General features: G+C 36.8%; 2 non-coding genes across 2 annotated transcripts; both read left to right on the top strand.

Annotated features, from left to right (window-relative positions):
- Positions 1-75, top strand: mir29d (microRNA mir-29d). Its single transcript, NR_049555.1, has one exon. It is a non-coding gene; the product is annotated as a microRNA mir-29d (primary transcript).
- A 2,580-nt stretch (positions 76-2,655) lies between these two features.
- On the top strand, positions 2,656-2,742 carry mir29a (microRNA mir-29a). The gene has a single exon (NR_049641.1). It is a non-coding gene; the product is annotated as a microRNA mir-29a (primary transcript).
- The last annotated feature ends 7,046 nt before the right edge of the window (positions 2,743-9,788 follow it).

Below are 9,788 nucleotides of genomic sequence, written 5' to 3'. Positions count from 1 at the left end.
TCAGGAGGCTGGTTTCATGTGGTGGTTTAGATTTAACTGCACAATGTCTAGCACCATATGAAATCAGTGTCCTTAGAAGGAGAATTCCTGCACTACCAAACTCCTGGAAGGAAGAAAACACCAAGTAAACAAACTGTTTTTATTTGCGCATTCTGAATGAAGAACACTGTATTTACCAATGTGCTTTTATTGTACAACATTAGCATTCATACAAATGTTGGAATAACTACCTAATTAACTATTTACGTCAGATGGACTTAGTATTAATTTAAAGCACTTTACAGACTATGGGGCAGATTTATAATGAATCGGTAATTTGTGTCAAGCAGTAATGATGGTTACTGCCAAAAAATAAATTACAGATCCTCTCAGATTTACAGTTCTTTTAACGTGCTACTATCGATTCATAGTGACACAAAACAGATTTGTAATGATTCTTTATCTCCCCCATAGACTTGCATTGCATTAACTCAGTGCGCATTGTTTTTCAGAGTTGAACTGATCAGATGTTGGGAGCAGTTTCTGAAGTCCATTACACAATAGAAAAGAATTGGATTCAAAGCAGTTGAATCAGTTCTGATCCTTGTTACATTAAAAAAAAAATGGTGATGATGAAACACTTTCCTGACTTAGATAAAAAAATGCTGGGAACCCCTCAAGCAAGGTTAGCTCATGGGAGAGGGTTGCCAATTTATTAGGCACCCCCATAGAGCTGATGCACTAACCCAGGGTACTTGGCGGAGGAGTGCCCTGCAACCATTTGTTAGAATTGCAATATGCACATGCATACAGCTGAGGTCACGCCATGACTTTCTGGAATATAAAAAATGGCAACACAGTGTTCTTCAACCATGTAAAAAATAGTTGATCATAAAATGCAGATACTGTACAAGAGAGCATTATGTTACTACCTGTATTAACTACCATTGGCTTCAATAATCTCCACTAATAATTCAGCAGTCTAAAAAATATTATTTTTCTGAGAGGGGGAACTAGTGAGAAATTAAATATCCAAACACTTTACTCAGATCTTGCCACCACTAAGTAGCATTATGTTTGTGTAATATGGAGCCTCTTGCAGAGCCAAATGTTAAACTAGTTGCAACGTTTGCACCAGTTCTTGTAAGCCATATCAAGCAGTCAGTAGGTAAATTCAACTTTTCATCTGTCTAAAGCACAAGTGACAAGAACAGATTTAATGGGAATAAATACAGGTATGGGACCTGTTATCCAGAATACTCGCGACCCAGGGTTTTTTGGATCAGGGATGTTTGCGTAGTTTGGATCTCCATACTTCTTCCATAGTAAATCTACTAAGAAATTATTTGAACATTAAATAAACCCAATAGGATTTTTTGCCTTCAGTAAGAATTAATTATATCAAGTACAAAGTACTTTTTTTTTTTAATTATAGAGAAAAAGGTAATATGGTTTAAAAATTTTAATTATTTGATTAAAATGGAGTTTATGGGAGATGACCTTCCTGTAATTCGGAGCTTTCTGGATAACATATCTTCCAGATAACTGGTCCCATACCTGTATAAATAGTAGATGAAATCATTTGATAACCTGTTGCTTTCATATTTGTCATATTATAAAGTGATATGTTAATTAATGCCACTAAATACATTATGGGCATAAAATGTCATTTAACTGACAGTGTTTTAATACAGTATCACAAATTAACGATTGGTTAGTGTGCAGCAGTTAGTATGGCAATAGCAGGCATAATATAGTTATGCAGAAAGCTCTGAATTACGGGAAGCCATCTCCCACAGACTCAATTTTAAGTAAATAATACAACATTTTTTAAAATATTCTCTTTTTCCTCTGTAATAATAAACCAGTGCCATGTACTTGATCCAGACTCAGATAGAATTAATCCTCATTGGATGCAAAATAATTCTATTGGATTTATTTAATGTTTAAATGATCCTTATCCAGAAAACCACATGTCCCAAACATTCTGGTTAACAGGTCCCATACCTGTAGTAGTCTATGTAAAAATCCAAACAAAATGCCAATTTGGCCAAATTTGTGGTAGATTTTAAGTATATAAAGTCATGGTCGATTTTTTTTTTTTTTTATATATACATAGTAATAGACAGTGTGAAATCTATATACTGTATACTGCCTTATTTGCTGTGCTGTAGTTTCTAATCAATATTCAGAAAAAACAATTAGTTGAACTAGCACTTCATTACTTCTGTTAGTAAAAGTAAAATGTCAAACAAACAAATTGACCCTCTTAGAAGCCCTTAGTCAATGGATATGCATCTGAGTTTAAAAATGGAGAACAAATATACATTATGACTCTGTCTGTTATTTATCCATTGCAGTTTAGGCCATATGGCAGTAGGTAGAGAGAGGCACACCAGGTAACATAACCTCAGTACCACCAGTATATATGGTTTAGGATAAAGGGGCACTAACTTCAGATGTTTTTGTTTTGTAACAAGTCACTTTCTCTATAAATGTCTTCCCTATATTACACATGGCTGAATACCCTGTATATATCTTAGTCATATATTTTGCATTGGATCACATTATTCACTGTGTCATGATCAAAATCTTATCTAGTTGACATTTTCTTTTGGCAGGCCATGCAGGACCTGTTTATGACAAGATACCCTGCTCTCATTAATGGATCATTGCACCCTTTTAAAGGATGACTGATTTCTTCTGGTGTTCAGAGTCTTTTGTTTTCTAGCACCATTTGAAATCGGTTATAATGATGGGGTAAAAATTCAGCCTGCTGTCATCACATATTTATGGAGAAGATATAGACCCTATATTCTTGGTCCTTGTAAACCTCATGCATTGTAACCCTCATTTGCATTAGCACTGTTTGTAACCTGCTGTAATTGCACATTCATCCTGTCATTATGTTTGTAACATTAAACAAAAGCTAAGGTAAACACTGAAGATATCAATCTCGGCATTTCTGCAGTAGCTGTTTGACGCAGACATAGGCATTTTTCATAACAGTAAAGTTTTTGGGGAGGGTTGGGTCAAGAATAACCTTAAAATGAATTTGCTCTAGTTTTAGTAGCATTTAGGATTATGACTGTCACAGTGCTGTTGGGAAGAACTAATCTCTTTGGTTGCTATGGGTTACTGCTACTGGGCAAACTTAGTGCCCTTTATTATATATGGGTGTTAGTCTCTTTACTAAATCTTACAATATAAAGACAGAGAATGGTTTAATTGTGTTTTTTTAGTGTCCAGAATAATTTTCTTTTTAAAAATTACTTTTCTACAGATTAGAGGTACACACCGTGAAATAGTTTAGCATGAGTTTAAGGCCAACAAGCTTGATAGACCAACAAATTAAGAATCTTACTCTGTATTTCCCAGAAGGAATAAATCTGAACGCTAGATCGTTTAGTTAGCTTCCATTATGCTAATGTTCTCCTTTCTAACTTGAATATATGCATTATGTCTGCATGTTCCACCTCTCACATCAGGTCTATTTTGATAGTAATTCTACACTTGTTATGCAATGACTTTGTAATCTTGCAGTGTCACATCACATGCTCTATCAGCTGGTTTTGCATTCTAACCAATCAAAAAACAGAAAAAAAGTTGTATTTCATGACTAAAGATCTGCTGTAACTTACAGAGCCTTTAAACAAGTTCTGAACATAATGTAAACAAATTATATCATTACATTAGGTGGCATGGGAATATAAATTACACTAAATCTTTCCAAATGAGTACACTGCATAATTCAATAATGGTTTGGACCCACCCAAAACCCCCTACACATGTTGCATACTAAAAAGTTACCTAAAGGCATATTTTTTTGGCAAACAGCACACAAAATAAGTAAGGAGAGAACTACAGAAGTCTTAACTGGAGTGTTTACAGCAAGTTGCAGTGGTTGCAGCAAGAAGACTACAAAATTGGGGGAAAGGATTACATATGGATAGTACTCAAGAGCAGAGCTAACACAGGAAAAAGTCTGCTGAACTTTAATAAATGAGGGACAGTGAATGCTGAAATAAATTGGGTTAAACAGAACCAAATAATTACTGGAACATTAAAGAAGGCATAAGAGACAGATTTAGGGGCTGATAGAAATGTGACAGCACTCCATCTGAATGCTGCAGTTCCCACCTTTCAAGCATGATCTCAAGCAAAGGTCAGACGCTTGATTTTAAGACTAACTCTTGGGACTTTAAGGCTATAAGTGAAACATACAGAAAAAAATCTAGAAGGAAATATTTGGTACAGTATTGTACAGTAGGTTTAGTATGAGAAATCAGAAGCAGTAACAATAATTAGGATATCGGGTGAAGAGTGGTAAAATGACCAATTAATTGGATCATAATTTTAAGTAAGACGGGAAATGATGCACAGAATTAGTAACGTGAGAATTATATATTGAAACAAATGGTTAATTTAAGACTGTGGCAGCATCTGCACACAATCATATGGTGTTTGAATGCTGCACCATGCTATGCAAGTGCACATATAAACTAGCTGGAAGGGGGTAGACCTCTAGGATCTCTAATGTTTTCTGTGCTATAGTCAATGAGTTGGCCTATCCAGGTTGTGCATATTAATGGCAAAAGAAGCCCAACAATGTAAAGTTAAGTTTGGATTTGTGGAATATGGCAACTCAAGTTAAGACTTCTTTTGCCCTTCCTCTTACATACTTTTTAGGATCTGGCTGCTCTGGCCTTGACTTTGCACTTCCCCTCAGACTTAGAAGAGAAGTTGGACCAGAACAGCAGCGACAATCAAACATTTATTTGATTCAAAACGAAAAATAGTTTGTGAATAGTGTCCAAGTACAATTATATATATTCTATACACATTGCAGCGTGAAGTGCCAATATGCCAGACACTTAAAGATAGCACCCTAGTATTAAAGGACAAGGAAAGGCAAAGTCACTTGGGGGTGCCAAAATGTTAGGCACCCCCAAGTGACTTTAATCGCTTACCTTGTACCCCGGGCTGGTGCCCCTGTTAGGAGAAAACAGCACCAGCCCGGGGTACCTGGGGCGATGCGCTTCCTCCTTCCTGTATCGTTAAGATGTGACTGCGAGTTAGGCGCATGTGCAGTAGAGTGAAAAGCCGACTTTTCTGATAAAGTTCAGCTTTTCACTCTACTGCGCATGCGTGCGCGGCGATACAGGAAGGAGGAAGCGCTGCAGGTACCCAGGGCTGGTGCTGTTCTCTCTGTACAGGGGTACCAGCCCGGGGTAAAAGGTAGGCGAGTAAAGTCACTTGGGGGTGCCTAACATTTTGGCACCCCCAAGTGACTTTGCCTTTCCATGTCCTTTAAGGGTTAGCATCAGTAAGCCAAGCCACACAATAGAATGCTCATTGATCATTAGGGAAATCAATGTATTCAGCATAATTTTATAGGGATATCAATTCAAATAATGACATTTTTGTATAAAGAAAGAAAAGGCAACCTTATGGGTTAACCTTGAAATGGCAGACCCCATTGCACATTTGCATTGTTTATACAATGTATTTAAAGTTCTGAATTTTGTGTTTAATACCACAGCATGCATAGTGTTATGTAAGAAAACACAGTATGCTATGTGTGTGATATCTTATATATTATACAAAGCCTTGAGTTAAACTTTCTATAAAGGCATTCTGTGTCTAAGCTATACCTCAGACAGCACTTATTATGCAATGCTTAAAAACTGGCAAATTACCAAATAAAGCAATCATACTTGGCTGATCAAAATATCATGTTGTTCTTGGGCAAATAAAATCTCTCAGGGAAACCTAAGAAAATATATTAGAATTTTGCAGCAAGGAGGAAAACAAGCTGTGTGTTCATGGGTTTCAAGGATTTCAGTCTAGCACAACATAAACACCTTCTTAGAGGCATGATGTGACCTTAACATTGCATAATACCATTACCAAATATTGCACAAACATTCCAGCTAATGTTCATATTGCAGAAGAGCAGAATATTCTTTCATCATGCCCTGTGTTTGGCTGAGAGAAAACCCACAGAAGCTTTGTAATAGGTATGTCAAGACGGCAACTTATGGAAAAACAAGTAGTCCTTTTACAAGCCATTAGATATAGGCATGTCAAGAAAAGCAAAGCCCTAACCAACCTGTTTACAAGGCACACCTGTACTGCCCTAAACTGTACAACCATTCCTTACCCTAACCTAATCTGAACCCAGAAGTAATAGTGCAGAGGTTTGGGCAGCAAAAGTCAAAAAGGGTAAATGTTGGCAGGGTCCTTAACACTTGTGTTCAAACAAACCGTAGTTAAAAAAATCTCTTTGCAATCAGAAGCTTCTAAGCAAACCACTCTAGCACTGGATATAGATAACTTACTTTGATCCAGGGGATAGTCATGGGTTAATTGCTATAAAGGCCTATGTGAGTCTAAACCCTAAATAAGCTCAAACAAGATTGCCAGGTATGTGTGCAAACCTTATCCGCGCTCTAAAAGTGTCAAAGTGAATTTACTACTGTTAGAAGACCAGTGAGAAAAAAAAACAGAAGACAAACAAAAAAAAACCAAAAGAAGATTTTTTGTTTGTGTGTCTCCGAGCTGCCTTCCTCTATCTAATCCGTGAAGTGCTTCCAAAATTAACCCCTAAGAGTTGGCGCTCACAAATCACTATTTATAGTAAAATCAATCAATTTATTTCCACAATCAATGAATAATAAAAAAAAAAACCAATAACATATAATTCATACAATACAAATAAAACCAAGGTGCATGTTTTCTATTTTACACATTAAATAGGAGAAGATATTTACGTCAGTCAATGCTATTATCAATAGATAATCAAACAGAGAGTGGGTTATTAGGGTAAATAGAAAATGTTGTGGCTGATAAATCACTTAATCAATTAGAATCATGTTCCTAATTTAATAAATAGACAAAGGAGGGGTATGGAGTGGTGTGACCAATAGGCTACTACATCTATTAGAATCAAAATCTTAATTCATTAAAAAAACTTTAAAATATTAAAATATGTTCTGGCTAGTTAGTTGTTCAATCAATTGGAATCTGGTACCTAATTCATTACATACAAGAGGAGAGAGAAGTACTGTATATCCGACTCACAATTAAAATAGTGTTCAAGGATATGAGAATTATGAGAACACTATTTTAATTGTGAGTCGGATATACTTCTCTCTCCTCTTGTATGTAATGAATTAGGTACCAGATTCCAATTGATTGAACAACTAACTAGCCAGAACATGTTTTAATATTTTAAAGTTTTTTTAATGAATTAAGATTTTGATTCTAATAGATGTAGTAGCCTATTGGTCACACCACTCCATACCCCTCCTTTGTCTATTTATTAAATTAGGAACATGATTCTAATTGATTAAGTGATTTATCAGCCACAACATTTTCTATTTACCCTAATAACCCACTCTCTGTTTGATTATCTATTGATAATAGCATTGACTGACGTAAATATCTTCTCCTATTTAATGTGTAAAATAGAAAACATGCACCTTGGTTTTATTTGTATTGTATGAATTATATGTTATTGGGTTTTTTTTTTATTATTCATTGATTGTGGAAATAAATTGATTGATTTTACTATAAATAGTGATTTGTGAGCGCCAACTCTTAGGGGTTAAGATTGCCAGGTAGACAGTGAACTCAATAGGATTGATTGAAAACTAGCTAGTGATCGTACAAAAGGCTGGGGAGAGATTGGTACAGGAGGATTGTGTTCATAGGTCCACAACAAGATAGCAAGAACATGGTACTAAAATAGACTTTGAAAAGGGTACTTGTATGAAGTAGCATGCTATTTTGAGAGGAGGAGTATTGAAGTACAATGGACAAGCTAGAAAGGATGTTCCAAGAGAAAGGTGGTGTAGGCACACAGAGGATTGGAGCAGTGAGTCCTGAAACCCAACATGACAAATAAGGAAATGGAACTAACCAACATTATTGTTAATAATGTTCTTTGGACTCATTATAGAACCACCAGCCCCACTCGTAACTTGGAGGAAATATGTGGCTTGGCTTCACATAGATAATCTATGAGACACTCTAGGAAATCCTGCCAGTTGATGTCGCTAACTATTATGAACTTAAATAGCACTCAGATGCCATCTTGTGCTAATTTTTGAATAAAACTTTTAAAAAAATCATATTCCTGACCTAATAAGTTCTCTTGTCTGATGAACTACTGTGGTATAATAGCCTATGGATTAAGTTGGCTTGTTACAATGTATTTTTCCCAAGAGCATAAACTGATATTTATAGTGTAAAAACTATCACTGTTCCCAAAATTGTATTAAGTTTTTTGCCAGTAACATTTCAGTTGACATTACAGATGCCAGTGCCTGCAACTCTCATGCACTTTTCAACATAAAAGCATGTCAAGGATTGCCAGAAGGAGAAAAAGAGGTTTGCTGCTTTCTTACAATGTGTTTTTTCCCTTACCAAAAAGACACAAACTTAAAATAAATGTGTAAGGTAGCTGCACAAAATGCATTTTCGGCCTGAAATCCGCTCAGTGTAGCTGCACACAGGCTGATGCCGTGCCTGTCACTGTAGCTACCCGAATGAGTAGATGGAGACCAAACAGGGTTTACTCCAGTTGTGTTTGTATGCAGGCAAAAAAAGCATTAGCCTTGTGAGCAACTGCACTGAGTGGATTTTGGCCAGGAAACACAAAAATATGCATTTTTGACCTGAAACAGTGTGCCCTTAGGCTAATACTCCTAGATCTCTGAACAGCTTCTGGCACCATTGTCACCCTCTCCTCCTCCGGACTCTGCTTTTGTGACACTGCCCTGTCCTGGTTTTCTCCTTACCTTTCCCACTGCTCTTTTAGTGTCTTCTACAACAGAGTATAATCTTCTCCCTTTCCACTCTCTGCTGATGTCCCTCAAGGCTCTGTCCTGGGCCCCTTATTATTTTCTATGTATATTTGTTGTGTCCAACTAATCAATAAGGTTTCCTATACTGTCTCTATGCAGACAATATTCCTCTCCTAAATTTAATCCAGATCTGTCCAGAACTTTTTTGTCATCGATTTCTACTGTATCTCTCAGCTGTTCCTTAAATGAAACCTGTCTAAGAAAGAAATGGTTTCCCTCAACTGACATCCATAATATTCCACATTTGTCCACTAATGATTCCACTAACACCCTCATTCCCCATTAGATTTTACCCTCTTCTTCAGTCCTTATATACAATCATCAACTAAATCCTGTCACTAAAATGCCCTGCCCTACATCTTTAATCTTATCTCTAACCACTTACGAAATTACACATTACGCACTTCCAACGACATACACCTCACTCTTTTTCTCTACACATACATGCATTCAAGACATCACTAAAACTGCCCCCTTCATCAGATTCTCTACCAGTATCTCTAACTTTAAAGGAGAAAGAAAGGTAAAAACTAAGTAAGCTTTATCAGAAAGGTCTATGTTAATACAGCCATAAGCACTCACAGAAACGCTGCACTGATTTCTCTTTCAAAGATTTGTTGTGTCTGTTTTCCTCTGCCAAAGACACACAGCTCTCTCCTCTCTCCCCTCTCCTGCTGCCCCCTCCCTCAAGAATGCTAAGAACTCTCTCCCCCCCCTTAGGAATGTGGATCTGAGCCAATCAGCAGGAAGCTGACTCACAGTCTTATAAACTGAGCATGTACACCAGTCTGGGTCTCGGTGCAGGAGTGAGGCGTTATGGGAAACCTCTTTACAGAGCTCAGCATTTTTCTTTTTTTTTTGACGATGATTGTTTGGAATAGATTAGGCAGCATGAGATGGTACCTGCCAACCCTGCTGGGCTACTGCTCTTTTGCTGGA

The sequence above is a fragment of the Xenopus tropicalis genome, chromosome 3 (genome assembly GCF_000004195.4).
Source record: "Xenopus tropicalis strain Nigerian chromosome 3, UCB_Xtro_10.0, whole genome shotgun sequence".
NCBI lineage: Eukaryota > Metazoa > Chordata > Amphibia > Anura > Pipidae > Xenopus > Xenopus tropicalis.
This window is presented reverse-complemented; position numbering and strand designations above follow the sequence as displayed.